Source organism: Sturnira hondurensis, unplaced genomic scaffold (assembly GCF_014824575.4).
Source record: "Sturnira hondurensis isolate 20B ecotype Veracruz unplaced genomic scaffold, ASM1482457v3 Scaffold0013299, whole genome shotgun sequence".
Classification (NCBI taxonomy): Eukaryota; Metazoa; Chordata; class Mammalia; order Chiroptera; family Phyllostomidae; genus Sturnira; species Sturnira hondurensis.
This window is the reverse complement of record NW_028085930.1, coordinates 6,235,712-6,255,162: the sequence shown is the minus strand read 5'-3', so window position 1 is coordinate 6,255,162 and position 19,451 is coordinate 6,235,712. Positions and strand designations below refer to the sequence as shown.

At 42.5% G+C, this 19,451-nt stretch overlaps 1 protein-coding gene and 1 pseudogene across 1 annotated transcript in view; both read left to right on the top strand.

The window, feature by feature from the left end:
• Positions 1–19,451, top strand: part of TMEM108 (transmembrane protein 108) — a 140,806-nt gene that overhangs the window by 82,882 nt on the left and 38,473 nt on the right. The gene's annotated exons all lie outside the window — the stretch shown is intronic.
• On the top strand, positions 3,873–4,585 carry LOC118997490 (serine/arginine-rich splicing factor 11-like; annotated as a pseudogene).

Below are 19,451 nucleotides of genomic sequence, written 5' to 3'. Positions count from 1 at the left end.
CTCTGAGAAAAAGCAAAGGCAAGAGAAGAGCAGCAAGTTTCAGTGAAGGAAGAAGGGGAGGCAGGAGGTAGCAGGTGGGCATAATAAGTGTCCAGAGGGGAATGCATGTGAAAAGTAATGGTTTCCAAGTGCTTGATTGGTGGTCCTAATACCATTTGTTGAAAAATCCCAGAAGGGGTTTGGAAGACTGGGTGAAAAAGGTGAAGGGATTGAGAAGTACAAATTGGTAGTTACAAAATAGTTATGGGGATGTAAGTACAGCACAGGATATATAGTCAATAAAACTGTAATGACTGTGTGTGGTGTCAGACGGGTACTGGAACTCTCAGAGGGAACGCTTTGTAAAGCACATGATTATCTAACCGCTATGCTGCACACCTGAAACTAATACAAAATAATATTCAATGTAAACCGTGGTTGAAAAAAATTTTTACAGAAATGAAAAAGAAAAATCCCTCTTTGTCTTTTCTTCCCAATACCACCTTTATTATATATTTTTTTCTTGTGGGGGTTTTCTGTTCAGTTCCATGAATCAGTCTCCGTCTCGTGTCAGTGTCTCGAGTCGACACCTGGGGGGCCAGTAGGCCGAGGGGGACTCGCAGCCACCCTCAGAACCGAGGTCAGACGCGCTCCCAGACAGGGAGCGAGGTGCCATTTTGCATCTTAGGGTCTAATACTGGGAAGCCAGAGGAACTGGCCCAGGCTCTGCTGGGCACCTATCAGGACATTAATCACTTGTGTCAGCATGTAAGGGGGTGCCATGACCTCCGTTAGCCACAGGGAGATACTGGGATGCGGGATACTGGACAACTCAAAGTCTGTCACCTGTATTTAGAAGTCTGGTGGAGATCAATGAAAGTTTCTATAATTTGACCAGCTTTTCCCTTCTCCTATAGTTAACACAACTGTGTGCGCGCTCGCTGACCTGGTCACTGTGTGGAGTCCCCAGCCTGTGCAGCAGGCGTCTTCCTGGTTGTTTCTGCCCCAGCAGCGCGAGAACCGTGTTATCAGACGCTTCCAGGCAGATGGCAGAGGTGGATTTTCCCTAACCTCGTCCAACCCTCTCTCATCCCCTGCTGTCAGATAGAGTCAGTCTACCCTCAGAGAGCAGTAGATGGAGGAAACCAGCGTGTTTTTTACTTTCGATGTTCAGGTTTGTAGCAGGGTAGATATAGAACCAAACCCTGAACAAGACCTTCGGATTTTCAATGCCACAAACTCCCCAAATAATACAAAATAGGAGGAAGGAATAAAGGAGGAAGATGGGGAGAGGTAATTACTCACTCTCCCCTTTTTATCTCAGTGTATTAAACCCATGCCTGTGTTCTAACCCTAATCACGTTGTGATGGGGTGTGTTTGTGTGTGTGTGTGTGTGTGTGTGTGTGTGTGTTTATTTAACGAGCTGCCTAACAGTGTCAGGATTGCTTTAATCATTTTCATTACCTAGTATGATGACTACAATGTAGGTGATAGTAAATGAGCATTGGAGAAATTATTAAGTGAATGAATTTCAGACTGTTTGTGACAACACTGGTACTTTGTGAAAACCCCCATTCCGGTGTTTACTTTGGTCACACTGGGGAGTGGTGAGTGCAAGAAGAAAGGGAAGAATCTAGCTAAAAGAAAAAAATAAAAGCAGTGACACCCCCACGACTGCTGAACACCTTGGAACACTTTCCACATCTGTGTCACTGACATCAGAGAAGGAATCTGGGAAGTGAGGTTGGGGCTCTTTGCTGAGAAAGATGAATATTGTCCCCTAAGCAGGTGACACACTGCAGCAGGAGTTCACTGATGCCTGGAGCCCGTGACAGCCTGGAGCCTGTGACAGCCTGGAGCCTATGACTGGCAGGGCTTTGCTGGGCCTCGCCTCTGCAGACAGGATCTCAAGACCTCACAGAAAATCTCCGGTGAAAACAGGAGGGAAGTCCTGGGTGTGGCAGCAACCCAACTTCCGACTGCTGCTTCACCGCGCAGGTGCAACCCTGAGCTGCTTTGCTAGGCACGTAGGAACATCAGAGACTGTACCCTTCCCTTTGTTTACTTAGCCTCGTCTTTATGTATTGTCTTCTTTTCAGGCAAAGAAAATATTCCAGTAATTCTTACCACAGCTCCCAGGCCCACAGAGAGAAGGCCCAGAGCCCTCTGTTCAGCCTTCACCCAAGACTGCATCCCAAGCAGCATCCATCCCAGAACCATCCTGGGAGAGAATGGTTAACTGCTAATTAAATACGCTTCCAGGCCATGATCAGGATTCCCTGGGAGAAGGCTTACAGGACAGGGTGTGGGTACACCCTCTCCACAGAGAGAAGATGAACTTGACGCTGGGAAGATGCCATGCAGCTCTCTGTGGAACCAGTTTTCCATCTTCTCATCCCTCGCTTCTGGCAGGGTTGCTTTGGAAGAGAAACTATCACAGTAATGCAAGGAGGAAAGGGAGCATTAAAAATGCCATAGGTACCTCCAGCTATTTATCTATGCTGAAGTGTGCTGGGCACACACAATTTTCTTCATGAAGACTTTTTAAAAACCAGTAAGTTGCCTTTAGATAAGAAGCTTTCTCTCGGCCAGCATCCATTCCCACGTGGAGCCCCCTCGCAGGACAGTGGCCACCGTGTGTGAGACTGTTGCTAAGCAGAGCAGCCTCGGCCAGGGCAGACTCACGGGGGAGGCAGAGGGGTGGGAAGAAACTGAAGTATCAGGAAAGGTTAAGCAGGGGGAACAATGCCTGTGTGTCAGAAACGGAGATGGAAGGAGAGTGTGTTTTATTTGGTATGTGGATTCTGGTGAGTGTTCGTGGAAACATCCTTTTCCAGAATGACATAGGAGAAAATCTTTGAAAAACAAAACCATCTGGTTTCATAGGGAATTGTCTGATCAGATACAGTAGGTCTTATGTTTTTCTTTTTTCTTTTATTTTGTCGTTGCTGTTGCTGGAGGTGGAGTATTTGCTTTGTTTTGTGCTTTTGCTTAACTAAAATACTGCGTCTTCCAACTGTATCGAACCCTTGCTAGAGAGTGGAGCTCACTAGGCTCTGACTCCTGCTTTCTCTGCCAACCAGGTCGCACCTGGTTTGGGGTTTTGGTTTGTTTTGTTTTTTAAGTTTGAGGGTTTCACCATCAAAGTGTCATAAAACAATTTCGGAAACTGTATATCTACATGGACTACTTTTATTTTTACTGCATAAAAGTGAAGCTTGAAACTCCTATAACTAAGAAAACAGTTGCCTAACTACTTTGCTTTAACATGGAATCACTGTGGACATTGGATAACTATGGCAGTAACAGTAACACGAATGCACTGGTTTTATACAGAGCAAATAAAAAGTACATTAACACGTACATTTGTCTTATCTTAAAAGCATATGAAAGTCAACTTAAAATGCAATAGTTAGATTAAAACAAGTTAATAAAAGTAGAACATTGGAAATCAGGACAAGAGATATAATCTTCTTTTACCAATGGACTCGGGCGAGGCAGATAGCTTTCACTGATATAGATGTGGAATAAATCATTTCAGGGGAAAAAATTCCCAAACACCTTATGAAAAGTACACAGCTCTACTTCAAAATTTGCTATTTACTCACTGCCAGAGACGTTTCATTTGAAATCTTGTTTCTGTATTAAAGCCTCATTAGTCATCAAAAAAGGTTAGTGTCTATATAACCTTTCAAAATGAAACAAAAGCCACAAAAATTCAGCCACAAGGCCTTAGGGATTGTCTGTTTCAAATGTTTCCTTCCAGGTGTAACTATAAGAAGGTTAATTTGTTGTGTCAACAAACAACACCTTAAGTAGGTCAAGGTGTTGGAGGATTTTAATGTAGCTGAAATCAGATACATCTAGTAAATAGAGGAAGCCATGAAGAGTATGAGAAGCACAGTCCCTAACTTCTGCGATAGAAGAAAGCAGAAAAGCAAAGGCACTCAAGTTCAAGATCATGCTCAAAGAGGACTCCCATATCTTCCAGGCACAGGCAGCCAAGATGCAGATCAAGAAGGAGATTGCATTCTAAGCCAAGAAGTAGGCAACGATCCAAAAGTCCAAGGCTGAGAAGATATTCCAAGGAAAGGTAGGAGGTCAAGGAACACATCAAAAACTAGAGACCAAAAGAAAGAAAACAAAGGGAAAAAAACATTCTAAAACACCACCAAAAAGTTATAGCACAGCTGGACGGTCCAGAAGTGCAAGGAGAGAGAGACGACAAAGAAGCAGGAATGGCACAAGTTCTCCTAAAAAGTGTAGGTCTCCGGAAAGAAAGTTGCCTCCCTCACCATCCCCTAGGAGGCATACAAAGGAGAAGAAAGAGAAAGAGAAAGAAAAAAGAGATGAAAGTGAACAATCAACAAGCAAGAAGAAGGGAAGTAAGGAAAATCAGAGAGTGACAAAGCTGTAAAACTTACATGGGATTACAATGGAGAGGAACGGGGGTAAGACAGCCAGAAAGAGACGAAAGTGGAGAAGAAACCTGCAGAAGCAGGCTCCCCTAACACAAAAGACTGTTCTCTGGCAAAGGGAGCTGGTGACTCACTGAGAGGAGCCAAAGTGGGTGGGGATGACCACATGAAGGAGACGCGGCTATGAGGGACTGCATACTGCCCGCGTGGGAAGCCAGCCGTACACATGCATCGGTGCCGTCCTTGGTGTGATTTCTTAATGCTGTGTGTTCATCTCAGACCTTCGATGTATACAGCTCTGCATTATAAATGCATATAAAGCTCCTGATACTGATATTATTTACACCAAAAAGCTTTTAGAAAATGATACATGGGTAACCGATTCTTGACATGATGAAATCTGATTGAGTAACCAAGCTGTTTGACTGTCCTGCTGCCTCCTAGCAAATAGAAAAGCTGCATGCATTGCAGCAGGCATGGCTTGTTTGCATCGTAGGGTCTCCTTCATTAAGCTCACTTATTTCTAGAGTTTGATTCATTGTCATAATAGAGCCATGTGGAGGAAGAAGGCACTGATTGCATGTTAATTGTGGCACCTGTTTTTATAACACGTTCAAGTCTATGAAGACTAATGAATAATGACTTTATACCCAAACATATCAGGTTGAAAGAAGAAAAAGATCACTAAAAAGTGTGATACTTGGGATTCACTTCAAAATAAAACATTTGAGGTGGGAAGGAGACCAGATAAGGGGGATACAAGGGGTCCCTGTAAAATAGCTGGACTTTTTTTTTACATAATATCTGGAATTTACCTCAGAGCAGTGAAGGAGAGGAGGGAAGTGGGTGGGAGTTTAGCTGAGATAGGACTGCCGGGAACTGACCATTGTTGGTACATGAAAGTTCATAATACTCTCTGCCTCCTTTTATGCAGGTTTGTACAGGCCTGCCATAAAAAGGTAAAAGAAACAGTTGTGTACATGTCCCTTAGCCATTGGATATGAAAGAAAACACAGTTGATCTCAAAGAAAGTGGGCTGCAGGCTACTAAGATATTTTTCTAAAAGGAAAACATTGACATTTAGTGTGATAGTTGCTTTATTTGGGGGTACTCATGGTTGTCAGGTGTCTCATTGGGGATGAAAAAATGCTGGACTGAGGAAACCCCTGCTTATGAATCTGGCCCAGACTTAATAGGTCTCTCTTAGTGCTGATTATTTTGTGGGGCAATTTACCATCCTAATGAAACACTCCTCTGACAGGACATTCTAATAGAGGCCGAGAAGCTAGACCAATGGCCCCACTTCCTAACAGCAAGAGCAAAACATCCCGAGCAGAACTGCAGTACAGAGTGAGAGCCCAAACTCCGCCTTTCTTCGTCAGGACCCTCTGGAGGTCAGAAGGCGCGTGCCAGCTGCCCTTAACTACTGTAGCAGTCCCGTTTATGGCCTGCATATCCATGGGCCCCCCCCAGGACTCACAGTGATTATCATTTCTTTCCCTCTTGCTTTCCCCAGAAGCACAGCCGCCTGTGTTCCACGATGCACATACTTCCCTTGTCACAAACCTAATTAACTCTCAAGAATCAGAGGAAACAATCTCATTAATATTTATCAGGGGAATTCTGGTGAAGGAGGATGGATAGTCTCAGGAACAAAGAGGCCAGACCCGAAGTCAATTTGTGTCAAAAAAGAAAAAAGAAATATGTGCTAAAACTCTGAATTCAATTTCTTGGCTGGAGCTCTGAATCATGATCGGCCCAGATGAGTCAGGACCCTTACACGGGGCTGAGGCATCCAGTTTCCCGCTGGGATGGCCACTCATTGTGTTGGGCAGAGCACCGCATGACAGGGCAGAGTGGTCTCTCCACTAGCTCCTCTCATCTCCCGGAGATCTGGAGACGCTGCAGGCTTAACCTAGGCAAGAAGGCCCCCTGGGGGGGATTCTGTGGAAGAGGGATACTGGCTGCCTGGAAAAGTCACTGTGTGACCTTTGCTGTCGTCATGGTAGAAACTGACAAGAGAGATCTTCCTGGAATCCCGGCACCAAAGGTGAGCTGACACACTGTTCACTCCCACCAGCTCACCCAAGAGGGAAAGCTGGAGGAGCTGGAGTATGTGGCGGGGGATGCCCGCCCCGAAGCGCAGAGACCAGTGCTCTCCGTCTCAAGTTGAATTCCCTCTAGAGGAAGTGGATGAGATGGTGATAGAATGAGACCCTTCTGATGCTGCGCTCATCGGCCTCATTGGGAAACACATATCGCCTCAGGTTAAATTTAGAGCCAGATTTTGGCATATTTCAAGACTTTCGAAGAGAAAAACATACCCGTACACCTTAAAGCACCCCTATTTTAGCCATTGATAAGCTATTTGATTGAGTCCTCTTCCTGTCCTTTAAGCTGATTACTCATAACGCATAGCATGTTCCTGTAACCAAGGAACCGTTAGCGCAGTGAGTGACCATTAGTGTCACTTTCACAAGCCATTTCGGGGAGACAAATTGAGAGAGGATAAGAAAGTCTGTCTCCCGTAGTGAGTGCTCCGAGTATCAGACAGATCCCGAGTCCCGTAGAGTCGTACCACCTTCTCAGTCCCTGACACTAACCCATCAGGACCCGCTCTGAGGCAAGGTTTGAATGACAGCTTGTGCCACAATGGCAGGGCCCTGGGGAGCTGTGCGTGGGTGCAACACCTCTCTTTGCTGGGGGAGCTTCTCAGGGGGCCTGTGGCCTTTCTGCCACAGCTCTGACTCTGTGACAAAAAGTCCTAGACCTGTGCTATCCAGTGTGGTAGCCAATAGCTACTTGTGACTATTAAGTTTTAATTTTAATTATTTAAAAACTCAGTACACCAGTAATACCAGCTCCATTTCAAGTACAAAATAACCAGCTGTGGCTAGTGGCTTCTACATTGGGCAGCACAGGTATAAGACGTTTTCATTAAGAGAGTTCTTGTAGACGGCACTGCTCTATCCCACAGGTCAGCGAAGTGCAGCTGGTGGATGGGATTCAGCCCAGCTTCCATGACTGTAGATAAATTTATACTGGAAGACAGTCAGGCCCATTCTTTTATGTATTATCTGTGGCCACTTCCACATTGTGTGGGCAGGGTTGACTCATCTGCAACAGAGACCATCTGGACCTCCCATAAAGTGCAAAATATTTACTATCTGGACCTCCCAGAAAATGTTTGCCAACCGTGTTCTGTACTCTTCTCCCATAAAAATGTACATGGTTACATATAAAATTTTACACATAATTTTAGGAAATTTGCAAACTCCCTTAGTTGCATCCATGATACCAAGCTCAGGGTACAGGCTTCTTGGCTTGTTCCACTTTTCTAGAATCTTCAGACCCCACTTCCATAGTACTGAAATCTAGAAATGATAGATTTTTATGATTTCAAAAGATTAAAAACATCTTTAAAAAGTAATACCACTGCAGAGTTCAAGGTTACACTCTACGTGCACTTTCGTACACCATCACTGATCCTCTTGGGGTTTCACCGACAAGCCCACCACCATCTAAGAGTCGGGTCCATTTCCTCTCTTCACGTAAACCCCTCTCCTGCTTTTAACCTCTACGCATCTGGATTCAATGACTCTCACTGTCTGAACCATCTGTTACCTGTGTTACCTGTCCAAATCCTAAACAGTTCCCATGTCTCCCAATTCTTGACGTCCTCATCAGTAAAACACCTGCCCTTCGCTTTCTCCTTCCTCTAGCTGTTCTGCTTGTGCTCAAATACGTGCGCATCTTGCTGCCACCTGAAGATTCGCTAGCACGTCTCTGCAGTTTTTGTTGAGATACAGATTGGCTAGAAGAGACTTTGCACATACAGGTCCACGCACGCATGTGCACGCACACACATGCACACACAAACACACACCTACACTTACCTAGACATTCTTTGAATTTCACTTATGTACCTGATTTAATTAGTCAAGGGGACAATCTGTCATCTGAAGCCATGGGGTGGGGAGAGGGGCTCAGTGGGGACAGAAGATGACAGCGTATCTGAAATGGCTCCCTTCCAAGGGCGTCTTACCCATGGCCCACGGGTCCCATGCAGCCCAGGATGGCTATGAATGCGGCTGAACACCAAATCCTAAATTTACTTAAAACCATTTTTTGCTCATCAGTTTTCATTAGTGTTTTTTATTTAACATGTGGCCCAAGACAACTCTTCTTCCAGTGGGGCCCAGAGATGCCAGAAGGTGGGACCCGGCTGCCAGCCCCAGAGTCCCTAACAGGGACGCGCTGGTACTTCCAGATCCAAAAGCTCAGGTCCTGCGCTGCCGCCTTGTGCACAAACAATTTACGTCACCAGCCAGAAGGGATATAATCGAACAAATATTAGACCCTCCCGTTTTGTTTTGTTTTTTAACAGATTTAGCATCAACAAGATAGAAACTTCTCATTCATTCAATCTGTCTTGCTTTTTTAAAAAAAATTTATCAAGTACCTGCTATTTCCAGGAACAGTTATAGATATTGGAGATGGGTCAGTAGCAGGTGGGAAGAAAGGCGTGGCCTTGGTCATACTGGCATTTCACCAGAGGACACTGAAAATGAATTAGTAAAGAAAAGATAGATATGTAATGTGACCTGAGCTAGTGTCCGTGTTATGGAAAATAATTAAGTAGGTCAGGGGATGAAGGGTCCCCTTCATATGTGGGAGTCACAGAGGGCTTTTCAGAGGACATTGCAGCAGAGACCAACATGAAGTACGGGAGGAACCTTTAAGGCACAGACAAGCTCAAAGACCCTGAGCAGGAGCCTGCTTGGTGTGTGGCTAGAGCAGAGAAAGGGAGGGGGAGGGGGGAGAATGGAAGTCAGAGGAAGTCTGTGGCCAGTAAGACTTGGGCTTTGGCTCTAGTTGGGCTCAGATGTCCTAGAGGATTTTGAGCAGAGAAATAACACGTTATCATGTTTAATATTATCTTCCTCTGAATAACATTTTCCGCCTATTTTTAAGCCTTTTAGGAAATATCATTACCTCTCAGTCCACCCAGCCTCTGACTTAATTCTCCTTTTATCTGGGTCAGCCGGGCACTGAGTTAGGTCTGAGGACCTCAAGCCCCGATTCATTCCCCTCGGCCCCCACCCTCACCTCCTCTCAGTCCCCCTTTAGCTCCAGCTGTTGCCACCAGAATCAGCCACATGGAGAAGCACCTGGACAGCACCTGCATCAGCCAGCCGCCCATGTTTGTCATTCTGTCCCCGATGTCTCTACCCCTGTCACCGCTATGTGGGGTGGCCATGAGGACCGCCCGGCCCCTCTGTTGCACTCACACTCTTGGCACCTGAGCAGGTTAACATCCAAGAGGCAGGCACCCTCCCACTAGTGAGGGACAGAGTCAGTGGGCCCCATCTCCCTCTGTCCCTTCAAAGGACAGGAAGGTACATTTCACACGGCTTCTCCACAGATCCCCAGCAGGATGGAACCCCAGTTGCCTTTAGTGGCGATCAACTCAGTAGCACGATCTTGGATGTTCTTTCTCTCCTTCACTTATCACTCTTTTCGGTCCATTTGCCTGTTCCCTGAAATCACTCTGCACAAAACACTACCTACAATGAAGCCATGTCTCAGACAGCTTGTTGGGGAAACTAGGGTTAAAAACAGGCCTTCTCCTTTCGCCTTTCTCAGTCTGTTCCTGCCTCTTCATTACAAAAAAAAAGTTCAAGTAATCTGAGAATCGAAGAGACCTTTAGAGAAAAGTCATTTCAACACCTTTTGGTTACAGATAAGGCAACGGAGGTCTGAAGAGATGAATATGCCTCTGCTATAATTTGTCTTTCTTGTGGAAAAGAAAAGAGCAAATGGAAAGTCAAAAACACAGAAGGGACAGCAGACTTCGGCAAGCAGTTCCAAAGTCGAGAACAAGACTGTTTTTAATAGGGAGGAAAGAGAACTAATCTCTGCTGTGGCATAAAGGGAACCAGTGCCAAGGAGCTGAAATGGAGACACAACCACCCAAGTTTGCAGTAAATAGAGGTTTGGGGTTCCTTGTACCATTTTAGAGTTTAGTTTCTTCGTAAGTCAATCTGTGCATCTCCAGTGAGCATGTGCCCTAATAGGATTCCATGCGGCTGCTCCGGGAGAGTCAGCGGGCACTCAGAAATAGCCCCTGCAGGCTGGGGGTCAGGAGATTGGATTTCTAATTATACTTTGACCATTCATTAACTCTGTGAACTTGAACTGAAGTCATCTTCTCTCTGTGGGCTGTGACTCAGTTCCTTCTTTACAAAACACCTTACTGAATCCCAGAACGCTGACTTGCAAAGTGGCTTTGGAGCCCATCCTCATTTTGCAGGCACAAAGAAAAGAGGAGAGTTTCTGAAAGTCACTGAGTTAGAGTCAGACCTGGCAGTGGGACTCTCGTCTTCCCAGTCCTCAGTCTGCAGATGGGTTTTGAAATTCTTGCCAACCCTGCAATCAGGTAGCCCCACGACGGAACTGTAAGACAGTACTTCTGCCCTGAAGGGGGCTGCAGTCACACTGAGGAGACACGGACACACACAAGTAGTTATGATAAGACCACAAGTGAGATCCAGTAAGCAGGACAACGTTCACTTCTTTGGCCCTTCTGAGAAGCAAGCTGTCAGGAAAATCAGTGAGATTTAAGCCTAGCTTTGAGAAAAAAAATGGGTGGGTAGAAAAGATTATTATGCATGTAGGAAAGCAGCCAGGGCAAAGTGCTAGGCCAGGGGTCGTCTGGGAGGACAGTGACTGGGACTGTCCTGTGACTGTCAAGCTAGCAGGAGTCACAGTCCTGGGAGAGAAGGGACTCCTGGTGTCTCTCCTTCCTGGGGCCGATCGAAGCTGTACACAGTGAGGGGCTCCGACTTATCATTTCAGTCTGTAACAAAGGAAAATAGAGTGTGGAAAATGCAACCAGCTTCTTTCATGGCACTTAAATAGAATTAAATCCGCTAATTTCTGATTGGTCCTCAAGAAGTTATATTTTTAAATGATATTTTAAGTATAACTGATACACAGTGTCCCCTGGCACCAGGGCTGGTTATAAAATTCATCTCATGACACACATAAACTAATTACTAAAATTCTGCAGCACACCAAAAGTACATTTTTTGCCAGTCTCACAAAAAAGGTATAATTTTGATTGATGTAAAAAAATAATAATAGTAATTACCTACATTTTTTGCTCCAAAGTGACTTTTTAAAAGATCAAGTATTTGTACTTGTATATAAAGATTTCTGGTACCAAGAATTAACCAATCAGATACAACCCTATTGTGCAACATGGCCAATAAGATGCAACTCTCTTTATAGTTTAACACAGGGCATTAACACTGGAGTCCGGCTATGGTGGGTTGGCTGTTGTCATTTTTTTAGTTGACAGTCTAAGGGGAAAGAGGTAGGGCCCAAACTACTCAGGTATTGCATGTTTTAAAAATTCTTGTGGCCCACCAGCGTGCCTGCCACAGCACATCAGGTGAAAATTACTGAATTAATAAAAATAATGAAGAACAATGGACTTTTTTTGCAAAGAATTTTGTAATTCTTTGAAACAGATTGTTTAAATAAGTACAGTTGTTCAGAAACAGAAATAGATGTAACTCACCCAGCTTGATAACTTTCCTGCTTTAAGTGGGATTGGTGGAAATGTTAGGGAGAGATTCAGAGTTTCACTTTTGGCATTGATAATTAGAGAAATAGAATTATGGCAGAACATAGCATTATATATACTTCAAAAATGAATAAGCAAGTAAGGAAATGCTAACACAACAAACAAAATAAAAGTCATAAAACAGGACGAGAGACCTAACAGCATTTATGTCAATAAACGCCAGTAGAGTGGAGTCCACTGTTAGACGACAAAGGCCCATCTAGACCCGAATACCGTCTGTGCTCTACTCACCTGAGACATAGAGGCACGAAAGATTCACAAATACAAGAATAGAGAAAATGGGACAAAAACAAAGCAGAAAGGTATTTTAACATCACAAAAGCAAATAAAAGAGGCGAAATAACATAGGAGTGACGATGTAAATACTGCTTAGAATAAAGCTCAAGGGGAAAATGTTTGGGCTACAGAGGAGTGTTTTATAAGAGGCGTGATCTACAGTGAATGTGTAATGTACTGTGTGACACAGCATAGAAACAGAGAGCAAAAGCTACTAGAAGACGAAAGCAGAAAAGAAACACAACTGTAGAAAAATTAGCATACCATGCTTAGTCTTCAGTAAATCATGGGTTCAAAACTGAACAGGTTTTAAATATGCTTAATAAGGTTAATTTGATAGCTTATATAGGGAACTTTGTGCCCTACAGATGATATCCATCCATCTTTTTAAATATCCATGGGTCATTATAAAAAACTATTCTATACTAGACCAAAAATTTTAAAACCTCCATAAATTCAATAAAGTGAATTTTTGGTACAATAAAAGCTAGTGTTACAAATAAAATATAAAAATGTAAACCAAAATCTAATGGCTATTAAGACAAAATCTTAAAGTATTAGGTATTAGAGAAAATGAAAGTGTGAATACAGTTTGCATAGAAAATACAAGAGTGCAAAACTACACGTCAGCTTGTGGCTGAAAGGTGACTAAAATATATTATTTTATAGAAATGGTCAAGGCATATGTGCAGGTTGCAGGAAGGTAGATTTGTAATAAAGTCTGAATGCAAAAGCAAAACAAAAACAAAAACACCTTAAATCTCAATTCAGACAACAAACCCAGTCTTGAAAGTTTTCATCATTTATTGAAAAAGAATGAAGGTAAATTACCCATGGGCTCAGCTCAAAAAAATTCAACAGAGCAAAATATACTTAAAGCAAGGAGAAGAAAATAAAAAATAAAAGGAAAGGGACCGTGAAGAGGAAGATAAAAGGGGAGTATAATTGGCAATTCAAAAAACAATCACATATGAATATATTTAGGTGTTGACTATTGAAAATAACAAAATAAGTGTGCCTTGGACAAGTCTATTATGAAGGGGAAAGTAAAGAAAAACTGGTGTAAGAAAAGTATGTAATAGATGAGGAAATTTTTAAACAAGGGTATACTTGGTGCTATGTGTTTGGTGTGAAAATTCAACAGACTTCACAATTTTTCAGAAAACTGTAAATAACCAAAATTACTTAGAAAACCAGATATAACTGTAAGCCTGCAAAGTGTTTTTAAGCTGTCAGATTTTTAAATTGTCAAAGAATTATCTTTAAAAAGGGGAGGTTTTACTGTTTTACAAATAGGCTTTAAAAAAAGAGTTCACTAGACAAATATTTCACACAGTATGTAAGGTGGCCCTGATGACAAAGAACGCTGACTCATCTCAACTTGTATCATTAGCTTACTGGTATTAGCTTATGTCAGCCAGTTACCAGAACCAAATCTGATGCCTTAAATTACACACATCCCAATTTACAGACCAGTCCTAACCTTAAATGGAGAGACAGCAATCTGAAACAAAGTTTCCTCAGGATTATATGAGGGTTATTCAAAGAATGTGCAGTTGGATTGCTATAGTATCTGTTGATACAAACCACAGGATCTGAGGAGAGTAGTTGGATGACCATTTCAATAGATTACAGAAAAAAGTATTTGAGAGTATTTAATATATACTCCTTAAAAAACTCTCAAATACATACAGAAGGATACTTCCTTAACCTAACACCAAGAGCTGTTGTTGTGTGTTGTCATTTTCACGGAAACCAGAATCAAAACAAAGGTCCCTGCCACAGTCATCGTTACACAGATAACCTCAGTCTGGACGTCTGCATCGATGCAGTGAAAAGTGAAGTAGAAGAGTTACAGACTTATGAAAAAGTAATACAAAATCATTTGTGGAAATATCATTATTAAAATGATAAAATCTTAAGCTATTAGAACAAAGACAAGACATTAGTAAAGCATACGGTTACAAAGTCAACACACACAAAGGTAATAAGTTAATAATTCTGTGTGTATGAGGTTCAAGACCACACAAAATTCTGATGACAGAAATCAGAACAGTTGTTGCTCTGAGAGGGAGGATTGCCTGGAAAGAAGCAGAGAGCTTCTGAGAGTACAGAGATGTTGGTATCTTGGTTGGAGTACCAGTTAATGGGCATGCATTGCGCATTTCAGACATGTGAATCGTATTGTATATAAACTGGAATCATATAGTATATGGCCTTTTAGACTGGCTTCTTTTACTTAGCAATATGCTATTAAGGTCTGCCTGTCCATGTCTTTTGTGGCTTGAAAACTGCTTTACTTTAATCATTAAATATAATATTCTCACATGGATGTACCATAGCTTCTGTATTCATTCACCTATTTGTATACATCTTGGTTAGCCCCAGTTTGGGACCATTATGAATAAAGCTGCCTTAAACATTCATGTGCACATTTTTACGTGGACGTACATTTTCAACTCATGTGGATAAATACTTGGGAGTGCAGTTGTGAGATCTTATGTTAATAGTATGTTTCACTTTTTGAGAAACCATCCAATTGTCTTTCAAAGTGACTGTACCATTTTACATTCCCTCCAGCAATGAATGAAAGTTACTGCTCTCTTCACATCCTCATCAGCATTTGGCATTGTCAGTTTTTTGGACTTCAGCCATTCTAAAAGGCGTGTGGTGGTATTCATTGTTGCTCTAATTTGCATTTCCCTAATGGCATATGAGGAACATCTTTTCATATGCTTATTTTCCATCTGTATGTCTTCATTGATTAGGTTTCTGTTCAGATGTTTTGCCCATTTTTTAATTGGGTTGTATTATTATTATTATTAAGTTTTGAGAGTTACTTGTTTTTTTTAAAGATTTTATTTATTTATCTTAGAGGGGAAGGGAAGGAGAGAAAGAGAGAGAAATATCAATGTAGAGAAATATCAGTGTATGGTTGCCTCTCATTCATCCCCTGCTGGGAACTGGCCTGCAACCCAGGCATGTGCCCTGACTGGGAATCGAACCGCGATCGTGTGGTTCGCAGGCCCGTGCTCAATCCACTGAGCTACACCTGCCAGGGCTGAGAGTATATGTTAGATATGTTAGATATCTTGTATATGTTAGATACAAGTCCTTTATAAGAAATCTGCACCTTTGGAAAACAGATAAAACCTCTCAAGACAAAGGACGCAACACTCACTCTTGAGCACACCCACACCTTTCCCCACCTCCTTCTTTCCCCAGAGCACGCTCTCTCTTTAGAGAACATGAGCCTTTCCCCCTGTCCTTCCCTGCTGTGCATTCTCTCTGCCTTTCTTCCTTTTTTTTTCTTTTTATTAAATTTATCGGGGTGATATTGGTTAATCAGATCATATGGGCTTCCAGTTCTGCCTTTCTTCTTCCTAGACTCCAAGAGCCATTCCTTTGGGTCTGTAACTTGGTGCCTGAGCCCAGGCAGCCCGGCTGGCTCGCTGTTTCCGTGGCTCACCACTTCTACCTCTGTAACTTTCTAAATGAAATTTTGTTTATTTGGGAAAAAAAGGTACATGTGAATATTTTCTCCAAGCCTGTCACTTTCTGTTCTCCTAACAGGATCCTTCTCAAAGTAGAACTTCAGTGAGGTCCAATTTATTTTTTTTTCTTTCATGGATTCTGTTTCTTTTGTATTATGTCTAAAAACTCAACATATCGTAAAGTACAGTATAGGAAATGGAGCAGCACCCTGGCTGGTGTGGTTCAGTGGACTGGGCACTGGCCTGTGAACAAAGGGTCTCCAGTTTGATTCCCAGTCAGGGCACATGCCTGGGTTACAGGCCAGGTCCTCAATAGGATGCACTTGAGAGGCACCACACATCAATGTTTCTCTCCTTCTCTTTCTCCCTCCCTTCCCCTCTCTAAAAATAAATTTTAAATATTTTTTAAAAAGGAAATGGAATAGCCAAAGAACTTACATGCATGACTCATGGACATGAACAGTGGTGGAGGGGCTGCCTGAGGGCATGGGGACTGGTACTGGGTAGAGAGGGGTAAAGGGGGAAAATTGGGACAACTGTAATAGCATAATCAATAAAATATAATTTGAAAAGAAAAATAAAAATAAAAACTCACAATAAAACTCAAGTGTTTTCTAGATTTTCTCCTATGTTAACTTTTTCAGTTTTGTGTTTTACATTTCGGTCTATGACCCATTTTGAGTTAATATTTCTGAAAGATGCAAGATCTGTGTCTAGATTCATTTTTTTTACATATCGATATCCAGTTGGTCCAGTACCATTTGGTGAAGAAAAATACAATCCTTGGTCCACTGAATTGCCTTTGTTCTTTTGTCAAAGATCAATTGACTGTATTTGTGTGGGTCAGTTTCTGGAACCCATTCTGTCCCATTGACCAGTTGGTCTGTTGTTTCTCTAATACTACACAGTCTTGACTGCTGTAACTTTAAGTGTATAAGTCAGGCCATGGCAGTCTTTTGGCTTCTTCAGGATTGTATTGTCATCTTTTGTCTTTCCATGTAAGCTTGAGAATGGGTGTGTCAGTATCCACAAAATAACTTGCTCTAGGATTTTCATTGAGATTGTGTTAAATCTATAGATGGAATTGGGAAGAACTGACATCATAACAATCTTGACTCCTTTTGTCAATGAATGTGGACTGTCTCTCCATTTATTTCAATCTTCTTGGAATTCTTTCATTAAAGTTTTGATGTTGGGAACCACCCTGCCTGGTTTCAGGAGCTGTAACCCTCCATAGCTAAGGCTGAGTGAGCAACCTTTGGACCATAAGCCACTAGGGAAACAAAGCTTATCTCCCTGGCAGGGGCGCTGCTTCTGCTCCTTTATTGTTTTTTAAGTCAGTTGTAGTTGATAGCCCCCACATTTTGTAGTTCTCCTTACATGTGGATCATGTACATATTTTGTTAGACTTATATCTAAGTATCTCTTTGGGGAGGGAATGCTAATAGAAATGGTGTTGTATTCTTAATTACAAATTCCAATTGTTTATTGCTGGTATATAGGAAAAGCAATTGACTTTTATACTGTATTAGCCTTGCTTATTAATTCTAGGACTTTTTGTTGGTTGTCATTTTTTGTGGAGGCTTTTTATTTGTTTGTTTTGTAGATTCTCTGGGATTTTCTTCATTGACAATCATGTTATCTGCAAACAGACAGTTTTCTTTCCTCCCAATCTGTATACCTTTTGTGTCTTTACTTGCCTTATTACACTAGCTAGGCCTTCCAGTACAATGTTGTGTAGCAGCAGTGAGAGGGAACATCCTTGCCTGGTTCCCGATCTAGACATAAATTATACCTCAATAAAAACTAATACCTCTCCTGCATACCAGCAATGAATATCTAGAATATGTAACGAAAGACAAACCATCTCCTAATGACAGCACACACATGCAAAAGCTGAATTAAACCCAATGGCCAGTACAGAGACAAACAAACAAAACAATAAAACTTCACTAAGGGTCAGAAAAGAAGACTTGAATGAATGGAGACCTCAAGTTCTGTATCAAAAGAAGGTTTGGTATTGCACAAATTTTCCCAATTAATTGATAGCCTTAATGAAATCCAAATCAAAATTCTAGTAACAGATTTTTTTATTACTCAATAGAAAATAGTCTAAAAAATAGAAAATAGTCTCAAGTTCATCTGGAAGTATAAACAGGCAATATAGTAAAGACAATTTTGAAAAATAAGAGTAATAAGAAAGGATTCTCTCTGCAAGAACCAAAACATATTATTAAAAAATACGAATTAAAATACTGTATTGCAAGTACCTAAAGCAGACAAATTAGAGAAACAGACTAAATAGTCTGGAAACAGTCTCTAGTATATTTAAGAATATAAAAGATAGTAAAGGTAGCAGCCCCAAAACTGGGGGGAGGATAATTCCATAAATAGTATTGAGAGAATTAATTGAGTATTTGGAAAAATAAGTTAAAGCTTCACCCCACACCTTCTATGAAAGTTAATTGCAAATAAATTCAGCTGTTTTTCTTCATCAGGTTCCCAGGAGAAGAGGCCCAAGGAGTGTGTGTGTGTGTGTGTGTGTGTGCGCGCGCACTGCAGGAGGTTCAGTGCTGAGGCAGTGAGGGTTCAGGCCCAACAGAGGGGCGATCGGGCTGCAGTTAACCCCAAGCGCTCAGCCCACTCCAGGGGGAGCAGTGGGGCTGGGATGGGCCTTCACAGTTGTCCCAAATTGAGACAAGAGTCTTTGTACCCTGATACGAACCAGGTGTTAGATGTGGGGTTCACCCTGGAGGGGCATCATCTTGGGCGAGGCTGCTCCTTTTGGCCAAGAGTGGTTCTGGGGGAGGGATTCAGCTGTGAGCCGTCAGCAGCCAGCACGCCCAGTTGAGGGAGAACAGCCTCAGACTTGAAGAGGGGATCTGAGTGGCTCACGACGTCGTCCACTGCACAGCTAAACGCGAAAGATGCCATTATGGAAACAAATGGAGGGAAGCGCTGATAGGTACAACAGTGGGATTGAGAAGGACTTTCTTTTTGTGTGATATTTTCTAGATCACATTAAAAAAGTTGTCGAACAGCTGTTGGGGCCATTAGTTTTACTGAAGTGGGGAGTAGAAGCGACGAGAGCCCTAGCAAAAGCCACCAGTATCACTGTGGTTTAAGTGTCGCCTCCCTTGCCCGCAAGGCTGGACATCTGGAGGACCGGCATTTCCTTCTGGTGCTGTTTTTCTCAAACCCCAGAAACAGAACACGTCAGCCTTGTTCATGGCCTCAGCTGTTTGCTCCCGTGAGACCCTCAGGATGACTTCATATTTGTCTGGTGGGAAGGAGCTGATTTTCAGTCACCCAGAGGACCCTACTGATTTCAAACTCAGCATGCTTATAAGAAACCATAGTCTTCAAGGAATAATATCCTTCCATTGGCCCCTGCCTCTCCCTGCAGTTGTTCATCCCCGGGTTTCCTCACCCCACCTTTGTGTGCCTGTTTAGAAAGGCTGGCTGAACTTCCAGCACGGTGGGCTTTTTCTAGGCACACCCTGGGTCCCATGTTCTCCCTTGCTACTGTGCTCTGAACCCTCAGAGAAGGCTAGTCAGTACTTAGAGACTGTGATACTCTAGGGAGAAAGAAGACACCTTCAGGGTAAATAATAATTATGATAACAGCAGCC